General features: G+C 38.2%; 1 pseudogene; it reads right to left on the bottom strand.

The window, feature by feature from the left end:
• Window positions 1-7,505: 7,505 nt before the first annotated feature.
• On the bottom strand, window positions 7,506-10,788 carry LOC149216970 (pentatricopeptide repeat-containing protein At3g13880 pseudogene; annotated as a pseudogene).
• Window positions 10,789-26,633: the final 15,845 nt, after the last annotated feature.

Below are 26,633 nucleotides of genomic sequence, written 5' to 3' on the forward strand. Positions count from 1 at the left end.
TGCCTCCTACAAGGGGTGCTTGCAAAATCAAGGAGTCGGTGCTTCTTGTAAGTTGATCAGATGTCTAGCAAAGAGGGAGCAGGTGTTTCCTGTTAGTGGGTACTAGTGAAGCACATAAGGGAGTTGGTGCTTCCTATTGGTTGGTGCCAGCGAAACAAGTAGGAGTTGGTACTCTTGCAAGTGGGTGCTTGCAAATTAAGGATTTGGTGTTAGCAAAACATTGCAAAAGGAGTAGGTGCTTCCTACCAGCAAAACATTGCAAAGGGAGTAGGTGCTTCCTACTAGTTGGTGCTAGTGAATTTATGTATGCAGAGATTGAAGATTAAAAAGAAAGAATGATGGTGGTTTTTTCCCTTTATGTGTTTCCACCTAAAATCTTTGTGTCATGTGTGATTGATTTTTATAGTGCTTTATGCGTTGATACATGATATGTTGTTAAAAGAATGAACATTTAAATATGGTAAAAATTGTTTAAATTGGCCTTAATATTGATTCACCCCGGCCCCCCAACTCTCATTATTAATATTGTTTCCAACAATTAGTATCAAAACAAAGTTCCTTCAAGAACATTTTAATCATTAGAAGGTAGATCAAAAGGAAACATAGCTTATCCTGATTTGCTTACCCCAAAGAGAATACCATTCTTGAACAAACAAAAATACTTACTCTAGAAGGTAAGGATGAATGTTTATTAAAGTCTTTTAGTCTAGATGTATGGTTACTATATAGAGTGGAATGAAGAATGAATATAATGTAGAGGCAAAGAAGATCATCTTGAAAGGTTTATCGGATTTAGATTCTGATAAGCTAAGAAACTGCGAGACTGCCGAAGAAATGATGGACAAGTTGCAATATATGTATGGAGGAGAAAATCAAGAGATACCAAAGAAGATATTGCCTCCTTGTTGCTCATTTATGAATCATATCTTAAAGAAAATCCTCTTACAAGAAGTCTTGCAACTGGAGATAAAGAGAATAAAAGAAGAAGGCATCTCGAAGGAAAGATGCTCAAAATATTGAAGATCCTTCCCCAGTGGTGTAAGTTGTTTCTCATCACTCCATAAATGAAGAAGAAGACACTAATGAGGAGCAATCTACAAGTAAGTGTTGTTTTGTTGCAAATGTAAAGAAATAGGTCATTTATCATCTAGATGATCATGTGCACCCTTTAAGGATAGATATAGTTATACATCTAATATTTGTGAAGAAAGACCTACATTTCTATCAATTGCAGATGAGGATACCTCCCAAGAAGAGGAAAGAACATTGCATGAGGAAAATGAGAAAAAGTTCAAATGAGTGTTCATCTATAGAAGAAAGTGAATGCATCCCTCATAGTGATGAAGGAGTAGAATATGACATAGATCTTGGTTGTGGATCTACCAATACCTCTAATAGGCCAGAAGAAGATCTATCTTAGAAAGAAACTCATCACTTCTTTTAAAGAAGTCAAGGAGCTATCAGAAGCAAATCTAAAGCAAAGAGAGTAGCTACAAGAATATGAGCATGAGAATAATAAACTGAGCAAAATGGTTGTTAATCTCAATACTGAGAAAGAAGAGTTCAAAAGAATGATATTCTTAGCTCAATGAAAGAGAAGTTGACTGTGAGAGACTAGAAGCTGATATAATGTCATTGAGACATGATTTGAAAAGGCAAATGATCAATTGTCTCAATATTAGAAGCTTGAAAAGAGTTCAAAGGTCTTGGACAATATTCTCATCACCCAAAGGTCCCCTCTTATTAAGACTAGTTTGGACTTTAAAGAAGAATCATGCTCAAAGAAGGCAATCAAAGGTTCCAACAATGATGAAGTTAAAGGGATTGTTAGAGAGCAGCAACAGCGAAGAAAACAACAACAACAGACAAATATGGATGATCTCCATTAGTCACAGCAACATCTAGGAAAGACAATGAACAAAGTTTTATATCAGTTGTAAAGGTGGTTCAAATTGTTAATTTATGCATGAGTTTCATAGATATAGTATGCAGGAAGGGGAATCAATTTTGTTGGAGGGTGATCAAGTATTTTCTTGTGATAAAAGGGAAGTTTCTTCCTCCTTGTAATTCTCAAAAGAATATCATTTACTGAAGAAAATAACAAAACACACAATGTTGCAGGTTTTCCCCAGAGTTAGGGTTTCCTAGGTATATCTTATCTTCTATGGTTGATGTGTTTGTCTTCTGGTTTATTTTTTGCTCTACATGACAAGTTAGAAAACTGTGTGTATTTGCAATTTAAGTTTCTAGTGCAATAGTTGTTTGTGTTTCTAGTTTATACACTTAGAAAATTGCAATTCAGTTACTGGGTTTTAAGGAAATCTAACAGGTAAAAAGAGAGGTTCTCCAAGAGAGGACACTGGAGGTGATGCTGGTGGGGTTATAGTCTGATTGGAAGAAAAGAATTGCAAGCTTATCCCATAGAGAGGTAGTATAGGTGCAAGTGAGGAAGATTCCTTTAGCCATGTCCATAACTGTTATATTTACCTATTGTGCCATTATTTCTTTGAGTAATAGATCATTTTGCTCTCTTGTGACGATCCTGGGTATGTTGCTAATGATTTTTCTAATGGTTGGCCTTATGTCTAGGACAGGCTCAATTAGGAGAGTTTGAAAGTGGTTAAGTAGCTCTTGAGTGATGTCTTCATGAATTTCAACTTTAATATTTGAAACATTTTTTGAGCTTGTGATCTTGTTGGTTTGTCGATGATTGATCATAGATTTGTGGAAAAAACGAGTGTTTTTCTCCCCTTCTTTTAACCAATGTATTCTTGATTTTTGCTTCCATAGTATTTCTTCTTGCCTAAGGCATTCTTCTACTTTGAAGATGTGGCTATCTCACTTTGATTAACCTCTTATGTTCAACCTTTTGTGATCATCGTTTGTGGTATATTAGTCATCTTTGTTTCCATAAAGGTTCTAGCTTTGTGTATGTTGCTAATGTTGTGTATTTTGTTCCTTGATTTTGTCCTTGAGTTATTTGAGTCATTGTTGAAAGTGAAACATGATTGTTCCTATAAATATATTTGAGTCCCTCCACCAGGTTTCCATTTTAGAGAGGAAGTCCAGGTGCTTGAGCCAAAAGGTTTTGAATTTGAAAGGTTTTTTCGTTGGGTTGTTCATCTAGTTCATGGATAGCTTAACAGGCCAATGGTCGAAACCATGGCTTTGTAAAATAGTGGTCTCGAAGTTGGTGTTCGAGATCAATAGAGACTTTGTAATTAGGAATATGTCCAGCTTGGAGGCTATTTAAGAATTGCCTCCTCTTTCGTTGTTCCATATGAGAACCATTTTAGGTGTTAAGATCCACTAAATGAGAGATATTTATGAATTCATTGAAGAGCTAACTTTCTTTCTTTAGGCGTCAAATTCCTCCTTTTTTTCCTTGAGGTTTTTTATTATCTTGAAGTCCCCTACTATTATCCGGGGTTGGTTTATGATAAGTTGGTGAGCTTTATGGAGATTTTGGAGAAATATTTTTTAATATTGTGGAGGGCTAGACCTCTTGGGGTGCCTATAGCATCTTGGGCTATATGATCACTATTTCTCCAGATGGTCTTGAGATAGATTTGGAGAGTTGAAGTTGAACACTTGGTTTCTTGAATCATGAGGATATCTACTTTTTCAAGGTTGATTTTTTGTTTTAGGAGTTTGTGCTTGGATTTACCATTCAGACTCCTTATGTTCCAGATAATGAATTTCATTAGGAATGATGGGAGGAGGGTTGGAAGATGGCATCCATGGTTGTGACTCTCCCTGAATTGACTAAGAAGTCACCTAAGGCTTGCAGAAGTTGTTCTTTTGGAGTGTTTCTCTTTGTACCTTGAGATGCAAAAGAGGAGGAAGGGAGAGGAGAATTTCCTGGATTTTGAGCTTGGTGAAGAAGGGATTCTTGCTTCCTGATGTAGGATTTGGCGATAAGTTGAAGTTGATCTTTAGGGACAGTTGTTGAATCTTTGTTTTTCCATTCTTTTGTTAATGTTTGAAGGTCCATACCTTGCAGTTCCATAGTGTCAATCTCTTCAAGATCTAATTGGTTCGGCATATTTTCCTCCATTTCCAAATATTCCAACCGCTTTTGCTTAATGCTGTGGTGGTATTGTTCGCCTGCTATGAAAGAAGCGGTTGACTCGCGTGGCCTGGTTCTTGTGAGTATAAGTGCTCTGATTCTTAGGGTGGATCTGAGAGTTGTTGTAGGGTTGCAAATTGATTTTGATTTGCATTTGTGTTTGTAGTTGGGGTTGTCATTCCTTCTTTGCTAGTTTTCTTCTTGTGTGCAACCTTGGTCAAACCTTTTGCACCCTGAGATGAAGTTGCTGGGACATTGTTCTGAGCTTGGTTTTCTATGAAATCTCTAAATAGGTGTCCATGTTTGTGACATTTGCAACAATGAAAAGGGATTTGTTCATAGTCAATTAACTACTACCAAATCTCATCCTCATTGCTTAGCTTGATGCTAGATGAAAGTGGCTCTGAGAGGTCGATATAGGCACATATTCGGGCATAGGAGGTATATCTGCCATGTTTAGTAATGTCTAAGATCATTACAAGTTTCCCAATCACATTTCCTATCCCTGCTTGCCTATGTCATGGTCCCAATATTCCTGTGGTAAGGAGTATAGCTGGATCCATACTAGATCTTAAGAGAAATCCTCTTTTTCTAGGTTAAATTTTGGGGTCCAGGGTTTCATAAAGAGGCATGTTGAGGCCCTCCCTAAAATATTATGCCTTTTTCATTTATGTCGTTAAAGATAGCAGTGAAGAATCCTTTGGAGCCTAGTTTAAGTTCTAGGTCTCCCTTGAGTACCCATTTTTTCTTGATCCAAGTGATGAGGGTTTTTTATGTTGGCCACATGTTGATAAATTTGCAAATGATGGTGATTCCCTCATCTGCTCTACCTTTTCTCCTATTTTCTCGAGACGAATATCCAGGAGGGAAAATTTTGTCGTTTGTGGCAAACATGTAGTTGCTCTATTGGTGGCAGGGCCTGGCTGCTTGCCAAACGTTGCAGCAGAGGATTGAGGGTGCATGATGTCAGAAGAAGATTGTTGTTGGACATCACGGGATCCTAAATTCTTCTCATTATTTTTTGGTGATGGATTTGATTCAACCACTAGTATGTTGCGGAAGGAGAAGCTTCCTCTGCGCCCCCGAACCCCCCCCCCCCCAATGGGGGTGCCATGAGGCAGGAGAGAAGATGTAGGTGCGGATCACAGTAACCCTAGAATGCTTCTTGCTGTAGAGAGAACTCCAACAAGGAATGTTTGTGATGAATCATGATGTCTATGACAAGGATTGCAACAGGATTCTCAAATTCCACAATTGACTTCAACACTATATCCATGCGAAGATCGAACTCCTTAGCATTCTCTTGGGAATGCTTATCGTTTCAACTCCAGTGAAGGGAAAATCCACACATAGAATTGAATTATAGATGCACTATATTAGCAATGCAAGAAAAGTAGCAACACCAATGGATTCATGAACCAAATTCACATGATGCTTGATGTAATGTTGAAGAACATGGAACAAAAAGGTAAATGCTCTTCTACTGGTTGACACCACAAGAAACAGGAATAATAAGATAAATAAGCACAACACACTCCACAAAATTTAACATTATAATTGATTTATGCTTTACATTTATAACAATCATTAAGTACAAGAAAAGGGTTACCAATAAGATTGTTTATTTCTTATCCAAGCATGGAAGTTGATGACAGTGCTCACAACCATCATATACCTATAGCATTTTCCATTTTAAGATATCCAAATACTAGAAAGGCATTATGCTACCAAAATATTAAGAGCGGGCACAATCAAACAACCTTATCTGAATCCTCTTCAAGTGGCATAGAAATATTATGAGGAATGATTAACAATGACTAAAAAAATTGTTGTGTAAGTTATGTAAGAAAATGCCTTTAATTGGAAGGACTGAAATTAGGAAGCCCCACCTATAACTTGCCATAAACATTTTCCATCCGAGTTTTAAGAACATGGAGACCCAAGCTTAGGCAAAACATCGTGCATGTTCATGCACGAAAAAATAGGGCATTTTCAAAAAAAGGGAAACAGAAACTTCCCAAAAAAAAATTAGTCCATGCTTGTATTTCAATTCAAACATTGGACCATGACGGAATAGCCTCAAGATACAACTCCACAATCTCAAAGTTGGAATATTTTAAAGTTGGGGTGAGGAAGCTTGATTATGAATGTCTAGTAAGATAGATAAGATGGTTACAATGTCTATGAAAAAAATCCTTTGTCCACATTGAAATGCCATATCATCAATATTTATTCTTAGCTAAAAGAAGAAAATCCTTTGTCCACCAATGAAATGCCATCTCATCAATAGTTATTAGCTAAAAATTAGGAATTGGTGAATCTGAATTCTGAAATTATGCCATTCACGTCTATGATTTTAACTGCTATCCTAATGTTTTATGAATCCTGAGACTATGCCTACATACATCTATGGTTTATTGAAATATAGATCACATAAATATATGTTATTGGTTTATGTTGTAGATCCATCTTAAACAACCACTTTAGATGCACTTTATAGATTGCAAGAAGTTAGACTTTCACTTCATTATGTTTGGTCAAAATATTTTATTCTTCAAAATTTTCCACATATTAATTCAGTGAGGCTACATTTGAACTATTACGTTAATATATCTTCAATTCAAAAGTTTTTGAGTGTACTGCCAAGGCAACACTAATTTATTCAAAGAGCAGACTGATCATCATTCGTTCACTAAAATCAGAAATATGACGTGCTTGTCGATCATCTATCTTGAGTAGTCCCCTGGAAAATTTGGACAAATGATCTGTATGAAAAAATTGTAAAGTACTTCGGCTTAATTGTCTTTTTTACTATATCTCTGTTTTCTAGATAGCAATCTGTATCTAGCAGTCAAGTGTGCGGATATATAAAGTAGAAGCTTTCCAACCTTTTATACAGGACTCAGTTCTCCCTTTGAATTACAATTACAATTACAATTAATCAATGGCAGATCGATCAATCAGCAGTTCATTGAAATCGTACAAGTGTTTGATCGCAGAAATCTGAAGATAGTTAGCAGATTTGATTTCAAGAGGATTCATTTGATATGCCGTGAAAACTCACAAGGTTTTTCCACCGTGTACTACTAATTCCTTTCATAATGGCGTCTTTCAATCAGCATTACATATACAGCAGGCCCAATTGGAAACCAGAAACATTCAGATTTCACGGGTTTCTGGAGCAATGCATTACCCATCCAAAAATGAAAAATGAGCAGAAGAAAACAGTGTTTCTAAAGCATTTCCCTTCTCTGATGGACTTCATCCAAAACGTTTCTTGTAACATAGCATAACAAATTCCTCTTCAAAGACTTGGTCTCCATGGTTGAAACAAAAATATAATCTCTACAAGAACTCTAGTGTAACAGAAATTCATGTAAAGTTCCAAAGGAAATGTTTGAGTTACAGAAGACAACGCTATATATGATACGATCCGTGCTTAGCTTCAGCCCATCAAGTTCTTATTTTCCATTCTAGTGATTAAAAGAATTCGGCTATCCGAATGAAGCAGAGCATTGACTGACCTCAAAGCGGTGGTGGGCTGGTGGACTTCTCATTGTGATGGGAAAGAAAATTTTCCTTCTACTCATACTCCATATCATACATTGCACAATTGGTCTCAGGCACATACCCTGCTTCTTTCATTTGCTTCAATAATCTCTCCAGTTTTGCATATATACTTACTGTTTGTGGGTGGGATCTATCTCGTACAGCAAAAGAATGAACTGTATTGCTAACTTCAATCCAGCTCAGTCCAGGTTCCTTTTTCACTCCCTCAATTTTCATCATATTCCTTATTCGTGTTGCATCATCCCACTTGCCAGCCAAGGAATACATGTTTGAAAGCAATATATATGTTGAGGCATCATGTGGCTCCAACTCAAGAATATGTTCTGCGGCACGTTGACCTATATCCACATTGCCATGGATTTTGCAGGCACTGAGCAAAGCACGCCACAGAACAGCATCTGCTTTCAATTTCATTTTCTTGATGAAATTTTCTGCCTCATCGAGGAACCCAGCCCGGCCAAGAAGGTCAACAACACAGGCATAGTGATCCACTCTAGGTGCAATGCCATGATTCTTAGTCATGGAATTGAAGTAGTGCCAACCTTCATCCACTAGGCCTACATGGCTGCAAGCAGAGAGAACAGCAACAAAAGTGATATCATTTGGTTTATATCCTTTATGTTGCATTTGTTCAAAAAGCTGGAGAGCTTCTTTCCCACGTCCATGCTGAGCATAGCCAGAAATTAGTGCCGTCCATGAGATCGTATCTCGTTCGGGCATTTCCTCAAAGACATTGCATGCCTCGTCAATGCTTCCACACTTGGCATACATGTCAACAAGAGCATTGCCAACAACCACCCATGACTCAAATCCAACTCTAATGGCGTAGGCATGGACCTGCTTCCCCTGGTCCAGAGCCGCTATGCTAGCAGATACACTAAGAATGCTGGTGAATGTAGACTGATCTGGCTTTATGCCTGCCATTAGCACTTGATGGAAAACTCTTGAGGCTTCCTCAGCCCGCCCATTCTGAGCATACCCTGCAACCATTGTATTCCATGAAACAATGTCACATTTTGGCATTTTCTCAAACCATTTGCTTGCATCATCTATAGCCCCGCATTTAGCATACATGTCAACAAGTGAACTTCCTACAAATTCATCTATGTCAGAGCTATTTTTGATAATATGAACATGGACTTGCCTGCCATAATCCAGGGAAACTATACTGGTACACGCTCTTAGAACGCTGGAGAGAGTGAAATGATTTGGCTTCATGCCTGACTGTTGCATTTCACAAAAATAGTTCAGTGATTCCTCAGCATCCACAGCTTGACAGGATCCAGCAATAATCGTATTCCATGTAACCACATTTCTCTCAGGCATTTTGTAAAACATTGTGCATGCATCATCTGCAAGCCCACATTTTGCATACATGTCCACAATGGCACTCCCCACCAAAATATCAGACTCAAAACCAGTCTTGACGATAAAGGAGTGGATCTGCTTACCATGTTCTGGGTTACCTATACTGCTACATGCCTTGAGAACACTACCAAATGTGAAGTGATTTGCCTTGAGGCCTGCCCCCTTCATTTGAAAAAAGTATTTCAAAGTCTCCTCACCATGGCCATTCTGTGCATACCCCGTAATCAAAGAATTCCACAGAACTTCCCCTTGTTGAGGGACTTCATCGAACAACTGTTGAGAATAATCCATTCTCCCACACTTGGCATACATGTCAAGCATGGCACTAATCATGAACACATTTGATTCATGCCCAGATTTGATAATATAAGCATGTACCAGCTTGCCTTGTTCAGGCATTGGAACACTTCCACATACCTTAAGAACGCTACTAAGTGTGAAATGGCCTATCTTGAAACCTATCCTCTGCATCTGACAAAAGAGTTTCATGGCTTCATCCCCATTACCAATCTGCGCATACCCTGCAATCAATGCATTCCATGAAACATCATCCTTCTCTTGGTTGTCATCAAACAAGCGCTGCGCAGCTTCAATTCTCCCGCATTTACCATACATGTCAACCAGCGCATTCCCGACAAAGATCTGAGACTCCCATCCAGATTTGATGACACAGTTATGGACCTGGTGGCCCTTTTCGAGGTCTCCAATGTTGGCACATGTACTCAGAATGCTAGCAAAAGTAAACTGATCCGGCCTCATGTCATCAAACTGCATTTTGAAGAACTGTTCCAGGGCCTCCTCGTAGAGCCCATGATGAGCATATCCTGAAATCAGAGCATTCCATGATATCATATCATGTTCAGGCATTTTCTCAAACAGTTTCCGTGCATCCCTCAAATTGCCACATTTGGCATACATGTTAAGGAGATTGTTATATACAATTATACTCCACTCAAATCCGGTTTGGATTATATGGGCATGGATTCTATTTCCCTGTGCAAGCACCCTCTTTGTAATGCACCCTTGCAACAGCCGAGAATATGTTTTACAGTCTGTTGAAATGCCTTGCCTATCCATAACAAACCACATGTCCAGGGCTTCCTGCCATTGCCCATCTTTACAAAGTAAACTGACATTTTCACTTAAGCAAGAAGTGCCCTGGTGGGTTTCCTGTTCTTCAGGTTTTGGATTTTCATTGCTGCAACTATCGTATCGAGCAAACATGTAGGTTTGTATGTTGAAGTTCCATGGCCTGAAAGTGTCTATGGTTTTATGGCGTACAAGGGCTGTAGCGAAAGGTTTCAGAAGATTAAACGAAGTACAGTAATCATTTCTGAATCCTTTGGGAATCATGGCAGGAAAAGACAGTATGAAGAACAATTTCGCTTACTCGAAAATCGTATAAATCCATGCTTTCTAAGATATCAATGTAAAGCACATTTGAGTTGCATTTTGCATTGATAGGCACGTCCATACTTCATTAAACTCATTTGCATTGACAGATCAATAGCCCTTCCAAGAGTGCTTTGTACCTCAGAAGAATTCCAGGTCTGAAAAACGATAAAATAAAAATGGTTTATCAAAACACGCATTAATCTGAAAATGATCAACATAGTTAACATCAACTGGTACGCTTTGAAATATCGTCGAGGACAAATGGTGAGCTATAAATGTGGAAAATGTGATTCGATTTGCAGAGAAGGTATACAAGGATGTGTTATGCGAGGATAAAAATAATTGGCTAAGAGTTGGTATTTAACTTATTGTAGGCCTTCTGATTGGAGTTGGTATTTAATTTGCTGTACGCCTTTCGATTGGGATTGGTTAAGAGTTTGGTATTCCTCATTAAGAGTTGGCTTTTAACTTATTGTAGGCTATTGTACGCTTTTTGATTGGAGTCGGTATTTAATTTATTGTAGGCTTCCTGATTGGAGCTGGTATTTAATTTATGGTAGGGTTTTAAGAGTTTGGTCTTCCTCATTAATAGTTGGTTTTTCTGGTTTTTTTAGATTGATTGGCAAGAGCAAGAGGTATTTGGCTGGAGTGAAACTCTTGTTTAAATAAACCCCTAGCACTAGCAAGGTATTATAGAGATGATTTTTTTGAATAATAGTGATCAGTCAACTTGAAATTGTTTCACTTGTTAAAAACAATGAGTTATGATAAATTGTCCAAATTGTCTTGCTATTTTAATAAATATTTAAAATAATTGTCAAACAAATATTTATATATTTATTATATTAAAAAAATAGAAAAATGATATATTGGGATATATTAGGTAGATTATTATAATTTCCTTAATATTTCCTCCTTCTAGGCTGGGTAACATGTGATAAAATATAATAATCTACTCAATAGGGCCTCTCCCCATCTATATGATAATAAGGAAAACTATGGAGAAAAACATGATTAAATTAAATTTGAAGTGAAAGTAATGGGAGATATTCACAATTATTTATATTGTTAAAGTTTTTGAATTCATTATAGGTTTTTTTTTCCAGAAAACTTTAGCTATTTAAAGTGATTAATAAATTATTATGTTAGTAAAAGAATTTGTGAATAACATTATAGGTGTGTGGCATTTGATCTTTGAATGAGTGTATCGCTTTTTCATCATCATAATAATAATTTAATTTGAAGAACTCAATATCTAAACATCAAATTGGTATATGAAACCTCTCTTTACAAGATTTGAATATTAAAATTTCTGAAGGTGTACATACTTTACACCCCTCTAGATTTAAACATATCACATTTTACATAACTTTCTTTACAAGATTTGAATATTAAAATTTCTTAAGGTGTACATACTTTACACCCCTCTAAATTTGAACATGTCACATTTTACATAACTTTAATTAAAAGCATTTACATTGTAAACTTGCATCTTTGATATCTCTATTTTCTCCTATACAAGTTTTATTCATTTCCTTTCCTTTTTAGAACAAATAACTTGTCAAGTTTATTTGTTTGCAATTATGGTTTTATATTGTCAAGTTTATTTGTTTACAATTACGGTTTTATATATTCATTTACATTTGGTTGCTCTTATCTCTATTACATTTTTGGATGGCATAAGTCTTATGCTACTTAAATAATATTGTGATATAATTATTGGACACTTATTCTAGTTTGTTAGTTTGAGATCTATTGCATTTTTTGTTAATAATGATTATTGGAATGAGCATTTTAATTTTTTGCATTTTTAGCATTAAATTCATTGGTTAATTTAATTGTGACTTTTAAACTATGATAATTGTTTCTATTTTTATATATGTTGGAAATATAAAGAGGGGATGAACCAGTATTTCACTTGCAATTAGTTAATTATTAATTTTCAGAGCACTGATAGTAAATCAAAATAAGAATCATCAATACATCACAAGAGCATACACAAGAAATTTTTAGGTGGAAACCCTTTTGGGATCAAAATCACCGAACACTTTTCTAATATAAGTTATGAGCACAAAATTTCTCAACCCCAACTGAAGAGGAAGCTCCAACTTCCTAGTACTCTAGAAAAGCATTCAATTTATCATGAAGATCCAACTCCTGAAAGAATGCTCCAACACCTTAGTTTACCAACTCCAACTGGAAGGATGCTCTAACGCCCTAGTTTTATCATCTTCAATTGAAAGGATACTTCAACTCCCTGCAAGCTCCAACTTGCCCTAACACTACCTTACCACCGTGAAGTATTTTTAGGATCCAACCTGAAGGAGACTTCACTCTCTTTCCTTGCACCACCCAACCACCCTAAAAATATAAATATAGAGAAATAATTGTGGGCTCCTGAACTAGGGACAATGACCCACTTACAAAAATATTCAATAGTCGTTTTATTGTTGATGTTTGCTTCAGATATACAATGATGGGCCAAACTACCTCAATTGTCAAGCTACGAAACTACCCCTTTCAAATTGCCAACCCTCATAAACAAAGCAATTATAAGTCATGTTTCATACCTTAAGTAAAATTGCTAATGAAAGATGTGTCAAGTGTTGCTTCATATTTTTGTCAAATGAGCTTATAAGAACTTCTTGTAACAGATTTAGATCATACTTTTGATCAACCCTTCATAACAAGTTAACCTAATCAACTAACATTTTCATACCTGAAGTGTACCACAGACTGCCTGAAGTTTCATTTAAATATGTTGATGCAAAATGTGTCTCTGGTGTCTACCCTTTCAATTTGAAAATAGATCTTCCACTGCTCCTCTGACCAACTTTAGCACAACCTCCTTATTTTCTTCTGAGAACATTTTGGTAATTACCTTCAAATAATCAACAAACCCCTTTGATGGGTCCCCAAGGCCTTTTCATATGCTTTTGGAAACCAAGACTTATGTTGTTTGAGACAGGTCGTGGAATGGTCTAAAAGTAGCCTTAATTCCACACGAATCAACTCAGACTTTAATGTCAAATATTCTTTTGCAGTTCTCTCAAAAACCAGTACTACAAAATAGGTCTGCAAACCATAAAACCATCCTCAATTCTTGTAATAAGACATACTTGATTTATAATTGCTTCCAACTAGCCACATATCAACCTTTGATACAAGAAAAATCTTCTTAGGAATGATTTGCCTCAATTTTGTTAAGGAAGGTCAAAATACTTTTTCTATGTGCTAAAACACTCTTGAATTTGTGCCTTAAATTGCCACGGATATACTTTAGGTTAGCAGATATTTGGTATGAATAGATCTTACCATAGATATAACTCATCCACCTAAATACCACAAAAATAAGTCTCTAACTTTCAGCGAAGATTACCTCAGGAGATCCTCAGGTTAGGGATAAGAATGGTCCACAGACAACCTTAGTAAAGCAACCAAAAACTCTGAAATCAGCCACAAGTAAAGGTTGTAACAGGCCCAGGTAGACCTCATAACTTCACCAGAGGGAATTCGAGAACGTACCATGAACTTTCTCATAATCACTACATGAAAAACTCGACTTTGTCATGAAAATATGCCTCAACTTACTAAGGACGTCTTTGTGATGAGTATCGAATTAGGGCATAATATAGCCTCAGATTAGCTCTCCAATTTTTTTTGTTCTAGGGCCAAGTGGGCCTCATGAATATTACAAATCTAAGCCCTTTTGTAATCAAACCTTAAATATGTTATATGAGTGTGAACCATACCTCAAATTTGTGACATTTTCTTCTATTGAAGAGTGAAAAATTTAGCCTCAAATATTGCATCACAGAGGCAGAAAAGTAGCCTCAAAAGGAGGTCAAAATATCCCCACAAAGAGCCTAAGAGAACATACTTAGCTCCACTTCAGAAAGGGTTGAAAGGCCTCAGAATGTGCTCAATACCCCAGTGAAAACCATAACCAAAAGACATAAACATCAAGCCCAAAAACCTTCTCCGAAACTTCGACCTTTTGCTTCAGATATGCTTGACTACTCAAGGCTACAAAGGTATGTTAGATCTTATGCTTGAGATTTCATAGCCAATGGAGCGCAAACAAGCTTACTTTTATGGAGGCATGGAAGCTTCTAGGAAATGGGGTGACTTGATCAAAATGGAGGGAAGAAAACCTTAAAAAATTTAAGATTGAAATTCAAATTTTAATATTTTTGGAGTCAAAATAAATTTCGTTGGAGGTTGAATTGAATTTCAAATATAATTTGACATATTCTCCAACTTTGTTAGGATATTCCCCAACATAATTAAATTAATAATTTCATTGATACACCCATCATAATATGCCCTTATCACCTTGTTTGGGGACTTTGGCCAATGTTTTGGGCACAAACTTTGACTAGACATATCTCCTCAACCATGAGGAGTTATGTGATGTGCCACCTACCGTTGGAATCTTCATGATGAGGAACATCGAATGAAGATGATATTGAGCTCAATAATTTTGATCTTCCTTGGCATGTTTGTCATTGAAAGTAGGGCTTCTTCTAGTTGTTTCTTGAATTGACATCAACAACCAAAATTCAACAATCTCCCCCTTTGTCATTGATGAAAAATCATGTACTCCCCCTATGACTACTACTCCCCCTAACCCATTGCATCTGATGTTCCTCTCCCAGTTTCTCTCCCCTTTGACATCAATGGTAAAGGGTGGCTCCCCCTTAAAAGATACATTCTTCTCTCTTTTGTTAACATGCCTTTCCCCCTTATCTACTTGGCTAGATGGAATTTATATCAATGTGAACCTAATAGAATCTCAAGCTTCTATTGAATATACTCAAATGTCTTGCATGGTAGAGACTTGGTGAAGATGTCAGTGATTTATTCCTTTGTCCCAATGTACTCTACTTAATATTATTCTTTGTAATATGTTCCCAAAGAAAGTGGTATTGAATAGGAATGTGCTTTTTCTTTGATTTCATTGTAGTATTATTGGAGAGACTTATGGCATTGGTGTTGTCACAAAATATTGGAATGGGATCACTAAATTTCACTTAGAGATCCTAATTTTTCTTCATCTAGAGAACCTAAGTACAACACATTTTTGTTGTGATATATTCTACTTCTACTGCAAGGAGATTGAAGCTTGCTTCTTGATTAACCATGAAATACAATCACCCAAATAGAAGGCTACTTCACTCATGCTTTTGTGATCATCAATATTTCCTTCCCAACCTACAACTGTATAATTTTTCAAGGTTAACTCATTCCTCTTTTGGTACCATATCCCAAAATTTGTTGTTCCTTTAAGGTATCAAACGATCCTTTTTACTACAATAACATGGGATTATTTAGGTGTTGCTTGGAATTGTGCCACCTATCCATCTTCCTGCATCACGTCTGGTGTTGAAGTTTTCACGTACAATAAGTTGCAAATCATTGATCTATATAGTCTTTGGTCTGCTTCCTTGGACTCATCGCCCTTGCTCAACTTGCAACCAGTCACCATGGATGTGTTAACTGGTTTACAATATTCCATTTTGAACCTCTTCATCATTTCCTTGATGTACTTGGTTTGAGAAACGAATATTCCATCATCTTCCTTAGATATCTAGAGTCCCGAGAAGAAGGTAAACTCACCAAACAGAGACATATCAAACTCATCCTGCATATAGTGGGAAAATTTCTTACTCATCATGTCATCGTCGTTGTCAAATATGATGTCATCCACATATACTTCAATGAGATTCAAGTTTTTTGTTCAATATTTATGTATAAATTGATATCAACACTTCCTTTCTTGAAAACTTGTTGCTGCAAGTACCTATCCAAATGTGCATACTAGGCTCTAGGAGCTTGCTTGAGACCATACAAATATTTCTTTAACCTACAAACATCATTTTCATTTTCAGTAAGAAGAAAACCTTCAAGCTTCTCTATGTATACTTCTTCTTCTAATTCACCATTCAAAAAATATTTTTTGACATCCATCTAGTACACCTTAACCTTTCTTGAGAAAACATAAGCCAAAATCATTCTAGTAGCTTGGAAATGGGAGCAAACGTCTCTTCCAAATATATTCCTTCAACATATGCATATCCTTTACATACCAATCTTGCTTTGTTCTTGGTCACCTATCCATCTTCATTTGGCTTGTTCCTGACAACCCATTTTGTGCCAATGACATTTTTGTCCTTATGTCTTGGAACCAATTCCCATGTTTTATCCTTTTTTATTTGATCCAGTTCTTCTTCCATGGATTTGATCCAATGCTCATCATGGTTCACTTCTTCAAAGATGTTAGACTCAATAGTGGATAAGAGCGCAAGACGTCCTTATTCTGGCATGTGTATTTTTCGACTTCTTCTGGTTCTTATTCCTGCATTCATATCACCAATGATTTGTTATGTTGGATGATTCTTCTAGTACCATCATTTATGAGTTTTAGAAAGGTACCTACTTATTATCTTGTGCTTCTTCTTGGTTGACAGTTGACTCTTCATCTGATTTTTCTTCTTCTTTTATTCTTCCTTCTTGTTATGGTTCTTATATTTCTTGTTCTCTTGAAGATGAGCCTCCTTTCCTGGCATTTTGTCCACGGAATTCACCAAATGTTACATCGATTATTTTAAATATCTTGTTGAGTCTCAAATTATAGCATTTGTATGCCTTTATTTTCTGTGAATACCCAATATAGATGCCTTCATCTAATCGAGAGTCAAACTTTTTAATCTTCTTGTCTTTCCTCTTTATGTAGCATTTGATTCCAAATATTCTAAAGTGCTTGAAATTTTTCAGTCTTCCCTTCCATAATTCATATGGGGTCTCGTCATTATTTCTTCTTAGCATTCCTCTGTTTTGAATGTGCAAAATTATCTCCACTGCTTTAACCCAAAAGACTGTTGATTTGGGGTAGCATCAAATGTGCTCTAGCCATGAAAATTGGTGGAGAGGCTAAATGACATGAGATATCCAAGACCCAGAAATGGTTTGGGGAAATTCTACCCGGTGAAGGAAATATTAAAATAATTAATATTGTTAATGGGTTCCTAAGTCTAAACTTAGGAAAATAAAAATATTAATGGGTATTAATATAGAATTGGGTTAGAAGGTTCTAAATGACATGGATCAAGCCAAATCTAATCTTAACCATTTATTAGAGATGTCATCTTGGTTATTGAAGACTCAACAGAAAAAAGTATAAGAGGAGGCTTGAAGGTCAGTTGGAGATACACCAGAGTGATCAATCAGTTCGATTTTCTAGAGCGGGGTTTGCTAAGAGAAATCAAACCAGTGATCAAAGTTGCAGTGAGGGGCAGTGAGTACGAAGCAGAGAGGCGAAGATAGTGCTGGAAGACCAGCGCAGAAGCAGAGAGGCAGACGTAGAGCCAGAGGGAGCCACACAGAGGCCAATAGTGACTATGTAGAGGCCAAAAGGGCATGTGTCATCCACGCAGAGGCTGCAGGAGTGACGTAGAGGGCCATAGAGACTGCGCAGAGCCTCAAAGGGCTGACACAGAGGATTTTAAGCTGACACAGAGGCCAAGAGGGCTAACGCATTGCTTTAGATTGTGCTAGAGAGGGTTTCGTGGGGCAGACTTCCAGAATATCTGCTTCCGAAGAGAGGTATTACTCCTAGATTTTTTATCTCTGTTGGGTGAGCCAGTTTGGCACCTAGTGTACTCAGAAAAGTTGCTTAATAATAAAACCCTCAGAATTGTTGCACAGGTTTTCCCAAGTTGGGTTTTTCCAGGGACGATTGTCCAAAAATAATGATGTCACTTGTGTGTTTATCTATTTCTTTCAATTTTTGATCTGTAGATGGTTGAAATTGTATTGTGTTTATTTCAGTGTTTATATGGTTAAATAGCTTTTTAGTAATTAAACAAGTAGGCAAAATAAACCAGAGAATACAGATAAAATTTCTAACGGGTAATACCTAGAAATTTCAACATGGTATCAGAGCATTGCAGATCACAGGAGAGTTGAAGGCGCCAGCTGAATTTGAGAATTTGCAACAGAAATAGTTGTCCCAAGTGATAGAAGTTGTTCCTAGGTAGAAATTATAAGAGAAGGGTTTACACAGAGGGCCTAAACCAATTCGAGCTAAAGAGGGGCCAGCGCAGAGGCAGAAGAAGGCAGAAGAGGCTCATGAAGAGCCACGCATAGACCAAGAGGGTTGACACAGATGGATAGGGGAGAAAATCAGCCTTCCCAAAATTTCACAGAGCCTAGAGGCTCAGTTCTTCAATTTCTAGGGCATAGGAAGTTGTGGGAAGATTGCAGAGAGTAAAGCTAGTGGGGTGTTGTTGCTACCGAGACAGAACAATACCTAACAGGGAAAAACCAAAGTAGAGGGAGTCACTACCTAGATGGATTTCTAGCCAAGGAATCCAAATCAGTGTTGCAGGTGCATAGGAGATCGAAGAGGTGTGATTCGACGGTTGGTAAGAGGATTTCCAGGAGGGAAATCGAGACTCAAAGGGATTCTAGCAGAGAAATTCCAGGAGGGAAGTAGAGACTCAAAGGGAGTCGAAGAGAGAATTTCTAGAAGGGAAGTAGAGACCTAGCGGAGTCGAAAAGAAGAGTAAAGAGATGGCCACGAATGGACTGGGGGATCAAGACAGGCTGCATGGGGCATCCAAATTTTTCATCTGGAAGGCCAAGATCCTGTCCGTTCTAGATAGACATCGCATCAAGGCCTTCACCTTGAGAACCATGGCTATCCCAATTGACCCACATGATAACGAAAAATATGAGGATGTGATGTCCAAGGCGAAATGCATAACCCTTGATGGGGTCAAGGATCATGTGGTCCAACATATTGCCAAGAAGGAGACAGTAAATGAAATGTGGGATACCTTGAAGACATTATATCAAGGCACTCCTGTGCAGAGGAAAATGCTACTGGAGAATCAGCTGTGGTCATACCAGATGCAGATGGGGGAGTAGGTAGATCACTTCCTCAATAGGTTGCAGGAGATCCAGGACCAACTGACTTCCATAGGGGCCACACCGAATCAGGAGTTGATGGTGAGGATCGCCCTAAATGCAGTCTCTGAGGAGTGGGATACATTCATCTAAAGCATTCTGGGTAGAGTGAATCTTCTAGATTGGGAAGAATTGTGGGCACCTCTTCACCAAGAAGAGATCATATGGTTGACCAAGATGGGAAGTAGTAGCAAAGGAGACCAGGTCAAGAAAGAGGAGGAAGAGGATGCAACTCTGGCATTTGTGGGGGAGAAGGGAAAGAGGAAGAAAAAGGAACTCTCCAAGATAGAGTGCTTCAACTGTGGGGAACCGTGTCATTATGCAAACCAGTGTCTAAGGAAGAAGAATAAGGGAGAGGTGTCTGACTCCAAGGTAGCACCAATGAAGGCAGAAAAGGAGGTAGAGGATGATGATGATTGTGCCATGAGTACTCATGTACCTTTAGAGAAGAGGTGGGGTGACATCGAGTTGTAGTCAAGAGGACTACAGACGATAAGGGGCGGGATCCTTGAGGTACCCAAACTCTTGGATCATATCTGACTATGGGAGCCCCACAGTGACAGTTGATGAGCCCCAAAAATGTACAATTATTTGGGTTCATTCAACCTCCTAATTTGGCTTAGTCCACAATTCTCATTTGTTTATTGCATTTTTTTGATTATTTTTATGTTAATAGAGTGAATTTGGTTAGTCATTATGCCAACAAGTCTAATGGGTGCTTTGTGTAGCCTTTTTGGTCAACTTGGAGACAAAATTGAAGGTCTTAATGAGCACTTGGCAGCCAAATTCGTGGGAGAACAAGCTAGAGGATTTGTAGGAAGGTGTCCCCCTCATTTATGGGCCCTTACCTCGAATTCTCCACCATCAGCTCGGAGTTCAAGGGCCACCGAATCAATCAGCACAAGGGTAGCCAAGCAAGTCAAGAAGGACTGTTGTTAACTCCAAGTCTTGGGCAGCCAAGTCCCTAACTTTTAGGAGGACTGTTGGGTCCTCAAATTGTATAAATAAGAGGGCTTAAGACCTCATTTCAGTTAGTCATTTTTGGGTTAGCTAGGTAGTCAATTCGGTTAGCCAGTTAGTCTTTTTGTAAGCCAGTTTTGGCATGATGTTAGACTCTTGATGATTTAATAAAGGCAGGCAGTTTGGATTCAATTCTGAGTTTTTAAGGGAGCTATAGCTCTCAGGTTAGGGCCCAACCTGAGAGCAATAGACCTCCTCTTCCTTGTATCGTTATTTGTTTCCTTGCAGCACTTTATTTCCTCTGTTTTGACATGCACTTAGAATTTACAGTCTGCTGATTTGATTTGTTTCGTGTGATTGAAGTAGGATTAGTTTATGGTTTAAGCGCTTTTAGTTGTTTGGATTAGAGTAGGAGGATTGTAATTCATTAGAGTCAAGAAAAGGTTGATAGTGCACTCGCTGCCATCTCTGTTTAGAGATTGGGGGTGTGGGCTGTACCAACCACCAAAAAACGCAGTCTTATGCTTTCATGCAAGCTGCCACATAGTTATTTTAATTATAGATCCATGCATGCACTCTTTCTCCACTTTAGTTCTCTGTTCCTGAGCCATCACAAGCCTCATTTCCATCCTACATATTCACCCATACACTTCCTCCACTCCTCCATCACCCAAAACTCCAACCACAGACCTTCCTGTAGAAATCCCGAGACTTCCTGTAGGATCCCCTGCAGACATCCTGTAGAAGCCTGCAAACTCGGTTGCTGAGCATCTGAACGTGTGGAACTTCTGGGGGATGATGTTAGAGATCCCCTGGAACCTCTCCTAGCCCTCCTGACCTTTCCCAAGCTTTCTCTCCCTTCGCACCACCTCTGCACAGCCAAACCCTAATAAGAACAAATTCATAATCACTCCATCCACTTAAGCAAAAACACAAAAACAATGTTCTTTTTCATAGAAGTAGTTTGAGTTCATGCATTTCACATCATTAGAAGTAATGGAATCATTTGTAGATATTTGCACTCTCACTATTGCATCATAGAGGTTAAACTAGTCAGATTAGGGTTTACTAGGGTTTCCATGCTTTGGTTGGCTTTCAGTTCATTTTTGCAAAGTAGATCAATTTCCCTTGAGATAGCCTTCGTCCATCATTTAGAAAGCTTCTTGTGAGAGCATATAGAAGTTGGCTTGAGCCCTAGCGGACTTGTGCCAGCTGACCAAGTGACAGCTGTGACAAGAGCTAGTACTTGTGCATACAGCACCGTCGCTTCCAAGTTTGTTACGAACTACCGGGTTGATAAAATTAAAGAAGGGAGTTCCAGGAGTTGTAGCATTATTGCTACAATACTGGAGCCCACCAACAGTAATAGGATGGCAGATGTTGGTAGAAGCAAATGAGGATGAAGCGACAAAGAGTGCTAGAGTCCATTAGTTCCTAGCAGCACATGGAGGGTTATTGAAGTGCAAGAGGCACATAGGAGGTTGTAGCAGTGCAATTTGGCACATAGAGTTTTGCAGCGGTGCGAGAGGCACAGAGTTGTTGCAATAGTGCAGAGGCAGCAGAGGGAGCACAGGATAGTGACAGAGAGAGATTCAGCATTGAGATGGTTTCTAACCTGACAAGGATGTCAGTAGTTGGGTGGATCAGTTACTTACTTCTCAATAACTAAGTTGCAGTGCAGCAATAGAAATGGTAGTGCTATGGGAAGCACGATGCAGCATGATGAAAGATAATTGCAGTGCAGATGCAGTGTTAGGAGAAAGGATCAGCAGCAACATAGATGCAGAGGGAGATGCCCTACAGATGTGTTAGTGGCAGTGGAAGATCCATAGGCAGCAGTACAGGATGCATCAGTGTAGAGGATGTTGGGTAGGGAGGCCTAACATCAGCACAAGTACCGGTGTCGTATAATCAGGGTGATGCTCAGTGGTGGAGTATTACTAGAGCATATTCCTCGCTAAGATCGAGTGTTGATTTGGGGTAGCATTGGATGTTCTATAGCCATGAAAATTTGTGGAGAGGCTAAAGCACATGAGATATGCAAGACCCAGAAATGGTTTGGGGAAATTCTACCTGGTGAAGGAGATATTAAAATAATTAATATTTTTAATGGGTTCCTAAGTCCAAACTTAGGAAAATAAAAATATTAATGGGTATTAATATAAAATTGGGTTAGAAGGTTCTAAATGACATGGATCAAGCCAAATATAATCTTATCCATTGATTAGAGATTTAATCTCAGTCGTTGAAGACTCAACAGAAAAAGTATAAGAGGAGGATTGAGGGTCAGTTGGAGATACACCATAGTGATTAGTCAGTTCGATTTTCTAGAGCGGGGTTTGCTAAGAGAAATTGAACCAATGATCAGAGTTGCAATGAGAGGCAATGAGTATGATGCAAAGAGGTAGAGATAGTTTCGTAAGACCAACGCAGAAGCAGAGAGGTAGACACAGAGCCAGAGGGAGCCACACAGAGGCCAGCAGTGACTGTGCAGAGACCAGAAGGGCCTGCTTTATCCACACAGAGGCTGCAGGAGTGACGCAGAGGGCCATAGAGGCTATGCGGAGCCTTAGAGGGTTGATGCAAAGGGTTTCAAGCTAACCTAAAGGCCAGGAGGGCTGACACAGTGCTTCAGATTGTGTTGGAGAGGGTTTCGTGGTGCAGACTTTCAGAATATCTACTTCCGAAGAGAGGTATTACTCCTAGATTTTTTATCTCTATTGGGTGAGCCATTTTGGCACCCAATGTACTCAGAAAAGTTGCTTAATAATAAAACCCTCATGATTTTTGCACCAGCTTTCCCAAGTTGGGTTTTTCCGGGGATGATTGTCCAAAAAATAACGATGTCACTTGCGTGTTTGTCTATTTCTTTCAGTTGTTGATCTATAGATGGTTGAGACTGTATTGTGTTTATATGAGTGTTTATATGGTTAAGTAACTTGTTAGTAATTAAACAAGTAGGCAAAAAAAACCAGAGAATACAAATAAAATTTCTAACAGGTAATACCTAGAAATTTCAACAAAGACATCTCTTAATTTGGAATAATTCAACATGGACCTAGCCATTGCTTTTACCATTATAATTTTTGTTTCAGCAACTCCATTTTGTTGTGGTGTCCTAGATGCCGAGAATTGTCTTTTTATCTATTGTTCTTTAAAGAAGTGTTGGAATTATATGGATGTAAATTATTCTCCATTATCGGATCTTAAACACTTGATTCTTAGATTAGTTTCATTCTCAACCATATCTGTGTAGATTCCAAAACATTCAAATGCTTCTGGTTTTTTCTTCAGAAAACTTACTACTGTCATCTAATGTAATCATCGATAAGTAACATGTGTTGTTTTTCCATGATCCCGGTGTCTAGGATAGAATCTTAAATCACTAATTCTACCAAACCAAGAATCACAATAAAGCTACTTTGCATAGCGGAATATAAACAATAGTAAATCTACTAGTGCACAAAAATACACACTTTTTACAAATATTGTACAATAAACCAACTTCATTATATTAATAAACCTTAATAATACAACAATCTAGGGCTCATGTACCAGGGATAATGGCCCTCATACATCCACTAATACAAAATACAAAACTGAGGCTTGGTGTCAATCCATTGACAACCGATCTACCCTCAACAAGATACTCTGACCCTTTGGCTGTAGTGTTATCTCTCAGCTCCTCTCAGTTGTACCATATACTTTCCATGTCCTTCAGCTCCTGATCTGCAACACTACCTCTATCAACAATCCAAGTTCATCTGGCCAATGAACCTCGGCTATCAAATCTTCTCACTAATTGTGCCTTAGTCAATTAAGGGAACAACACATTGAGACTCTTGTCAAGTTGTTCACAACTTCGTTTTTGAACAACTCACAACTACCCATTATTGCTCCTCAGTTACTTAGGGACTTCAACCCACTATAATCTTCCTACATTGCTCTAATTAAGACTAACATAGGGGAAAAAGGGTTTCCATCTATCACCAACAAATGTCACTTTTCCAATGATGAACACGGGCTGCAACAAATTGCTCCTCTGCCTAATCAAACCTATGATCTCCAACAAACTACCTCTCCTAGAAACCAAGTGTCCTTCCCTACACTGCACTTAGGGCTTCACACTTGGGCACATTCATGTTTCCCTCCAATGGACCTCAAATGCCCAATACAACACCAAACATTTTTTCCTTCAAATCTTCTCACTCATCATTAACCTAGAGCTCTAAAGATCTTTCCTTTGCACTGCAATAGAGGAGTTATTTTGAAAATCTAGACTCCAATTTATTTTTGTAACATCTACCCACTCATTAGGGCATCTGAAATTCCATTTCAAATCTATTTCTTAGCTACTACAGTCGTCCATACAACCATCTAATTTGATCCAATCTTGGATCCAACACCTGGCAACAAAGTCAACTATAAAACATCAAGACATACCTTCATTTATCACTGATTTGGGATTGATTTCTTTTATTGTTGGTCTAGCCCTGGTTAGGGCTAATTACAATCACCTACAACCCTACCTTTTCCTTCCCAAACACCCTCTAACAGTTGTGGCTTCTCTCACTTGTCTGGTTGCTCCTAGATGCTAGTTGTAGGGACACTTGCAAGCCCAAAAAATAGGCCTCACAACTACCCTCAAATAAGAGTATAGGACCGTGGCTGCCCTCCTCCAACAACTATACATTTCAACCTCCAAAAAAAGAGAAGATAACTCAGAAATTACACCAAAAATAGTCCACAAACAATGCTTTCATACTCAACCCTGTTACTAGATCAATTCGTCTCCCAAATAGTCATGAAGATGCTTAATCTAGCCCTCTTCTCCTTCACTATAATCTTCCTCTTATATTTGCGGCCCAAACAGAGATAAAATAAGTTGATTTTCTCGTGTGTTTCTCCTTTGGATGTCCAAATGAATCTCCATCACCTTGTATTTATCTACAATACAAGGGATCCATCAAATTTGACCAAGAGGGCTTTCTAACTGTTATAAGGTCACTCAAACACTAATTCGACCTTAACTTTGTGCCACAAGCCCACACACAAACTTAAAAAATTAATAAATCCATTTCTACAACTCTAATTCAAGTGATTTTTGTTGCATCCGGTTGCTCTTAGAGTCCTCTAACATCTTGTAGAAATCTCTTCACGGTTTTGGTCCAACAACTTTGGGTAAAAAACCTCAGTCTTTGGTTTCAAGCCCACAAGGCCACTTGTGGAGCTTCTTCCACCAAACTCTTGATCCTCAAGGCTTGGAGTACCTCCTAAGCTACAAAGATCAACACTCCCTCTTAGCGAGGGAGGTACTTCCAACACTAGGAAGTCTCTATCATCATCATCTTCGGTGACACTAGCGCATCTGGCATCCATCACTATAGTATACTCTGTAGAATGACCTGCAATATCGGTAGTGCCTCTTCCTCATCATATATGAACATGAAGATACCAAACCTCCATAGGGATACTCCCTCTAAGGCTAAACTCTCTCTAATTCTACACAATCTCCACTAACTCAATCCTACAAGCACTCATCCTCCTTAATCAAATAATCCCTCCAACCTTGGATATGAAACATCACGATCTAATGAATACTCTAGCCTGCCAATATCTAGCCCATCACATGAAACAATCTCGATCAAACCAATCTTATCCATTCCAAAGAAATCCTCGAGTTGTCCCAACAATCCATGGAAAATCAACGGAAGTCCATGATCAACAATTTTCCCTACAAAAAATTGTTATTCACTAGGCACTCCACCAATCCACTAGAACTCCTAGCCAATCTCGTTGCTAAGCCAGTCAAGACCACATATCCATGTCTTTAGTTGAACCCTCTGCTCCATGATCTAGACACCCACAACTCCCTCTGAGTTGCTTCGTTGTGCACACTCTAATTCACTATCCCTCAAAGTAGCTCAAACACGCTTTGATACCGTGTTGTGTTTTGAAAATCCTGGTGCTACGATAGAATCTTAAATCACTGATTCTAGCAAACCAAGAATGACAACGAAGCTACTTTTCACATCGGAATATAAATAGTAGTAAATCTACTAGTGCACAAAAACACACAATTTTTTACAAATTATGTACTATAACCCAACTTCGTTATATTAATCAACCTAAATAATACAACAACCTAGGGCTCCCATACTAGGGATAATGTCCCCCATACATCCACTAATATGAGATACAAAACTAGGGCTTGGTGTTAGTCCATCGATAACCAATTTAACCTCAACAAGATACTCTGACCCTCTGGTTGTAGCGTGCTCCCTCAACTCCTCTCAGTCAT

Source organism: Pinus tabuliformis, chromosome 1_1, assembly GCF_031772625.1.
Source record: "Pinus tabuliformis cultivar Carrire ecotype Pingquan chromosome 1_1, CPIR1, whole genome shotgun sequence".
In the NCBI taxonomy this organism is placed as follows: Eukaryota; Viridiplantae; Streptophyta; class Pinopsida; order Pinales; family Pinaceae; genus Pinus; species Pinus tabuliformis.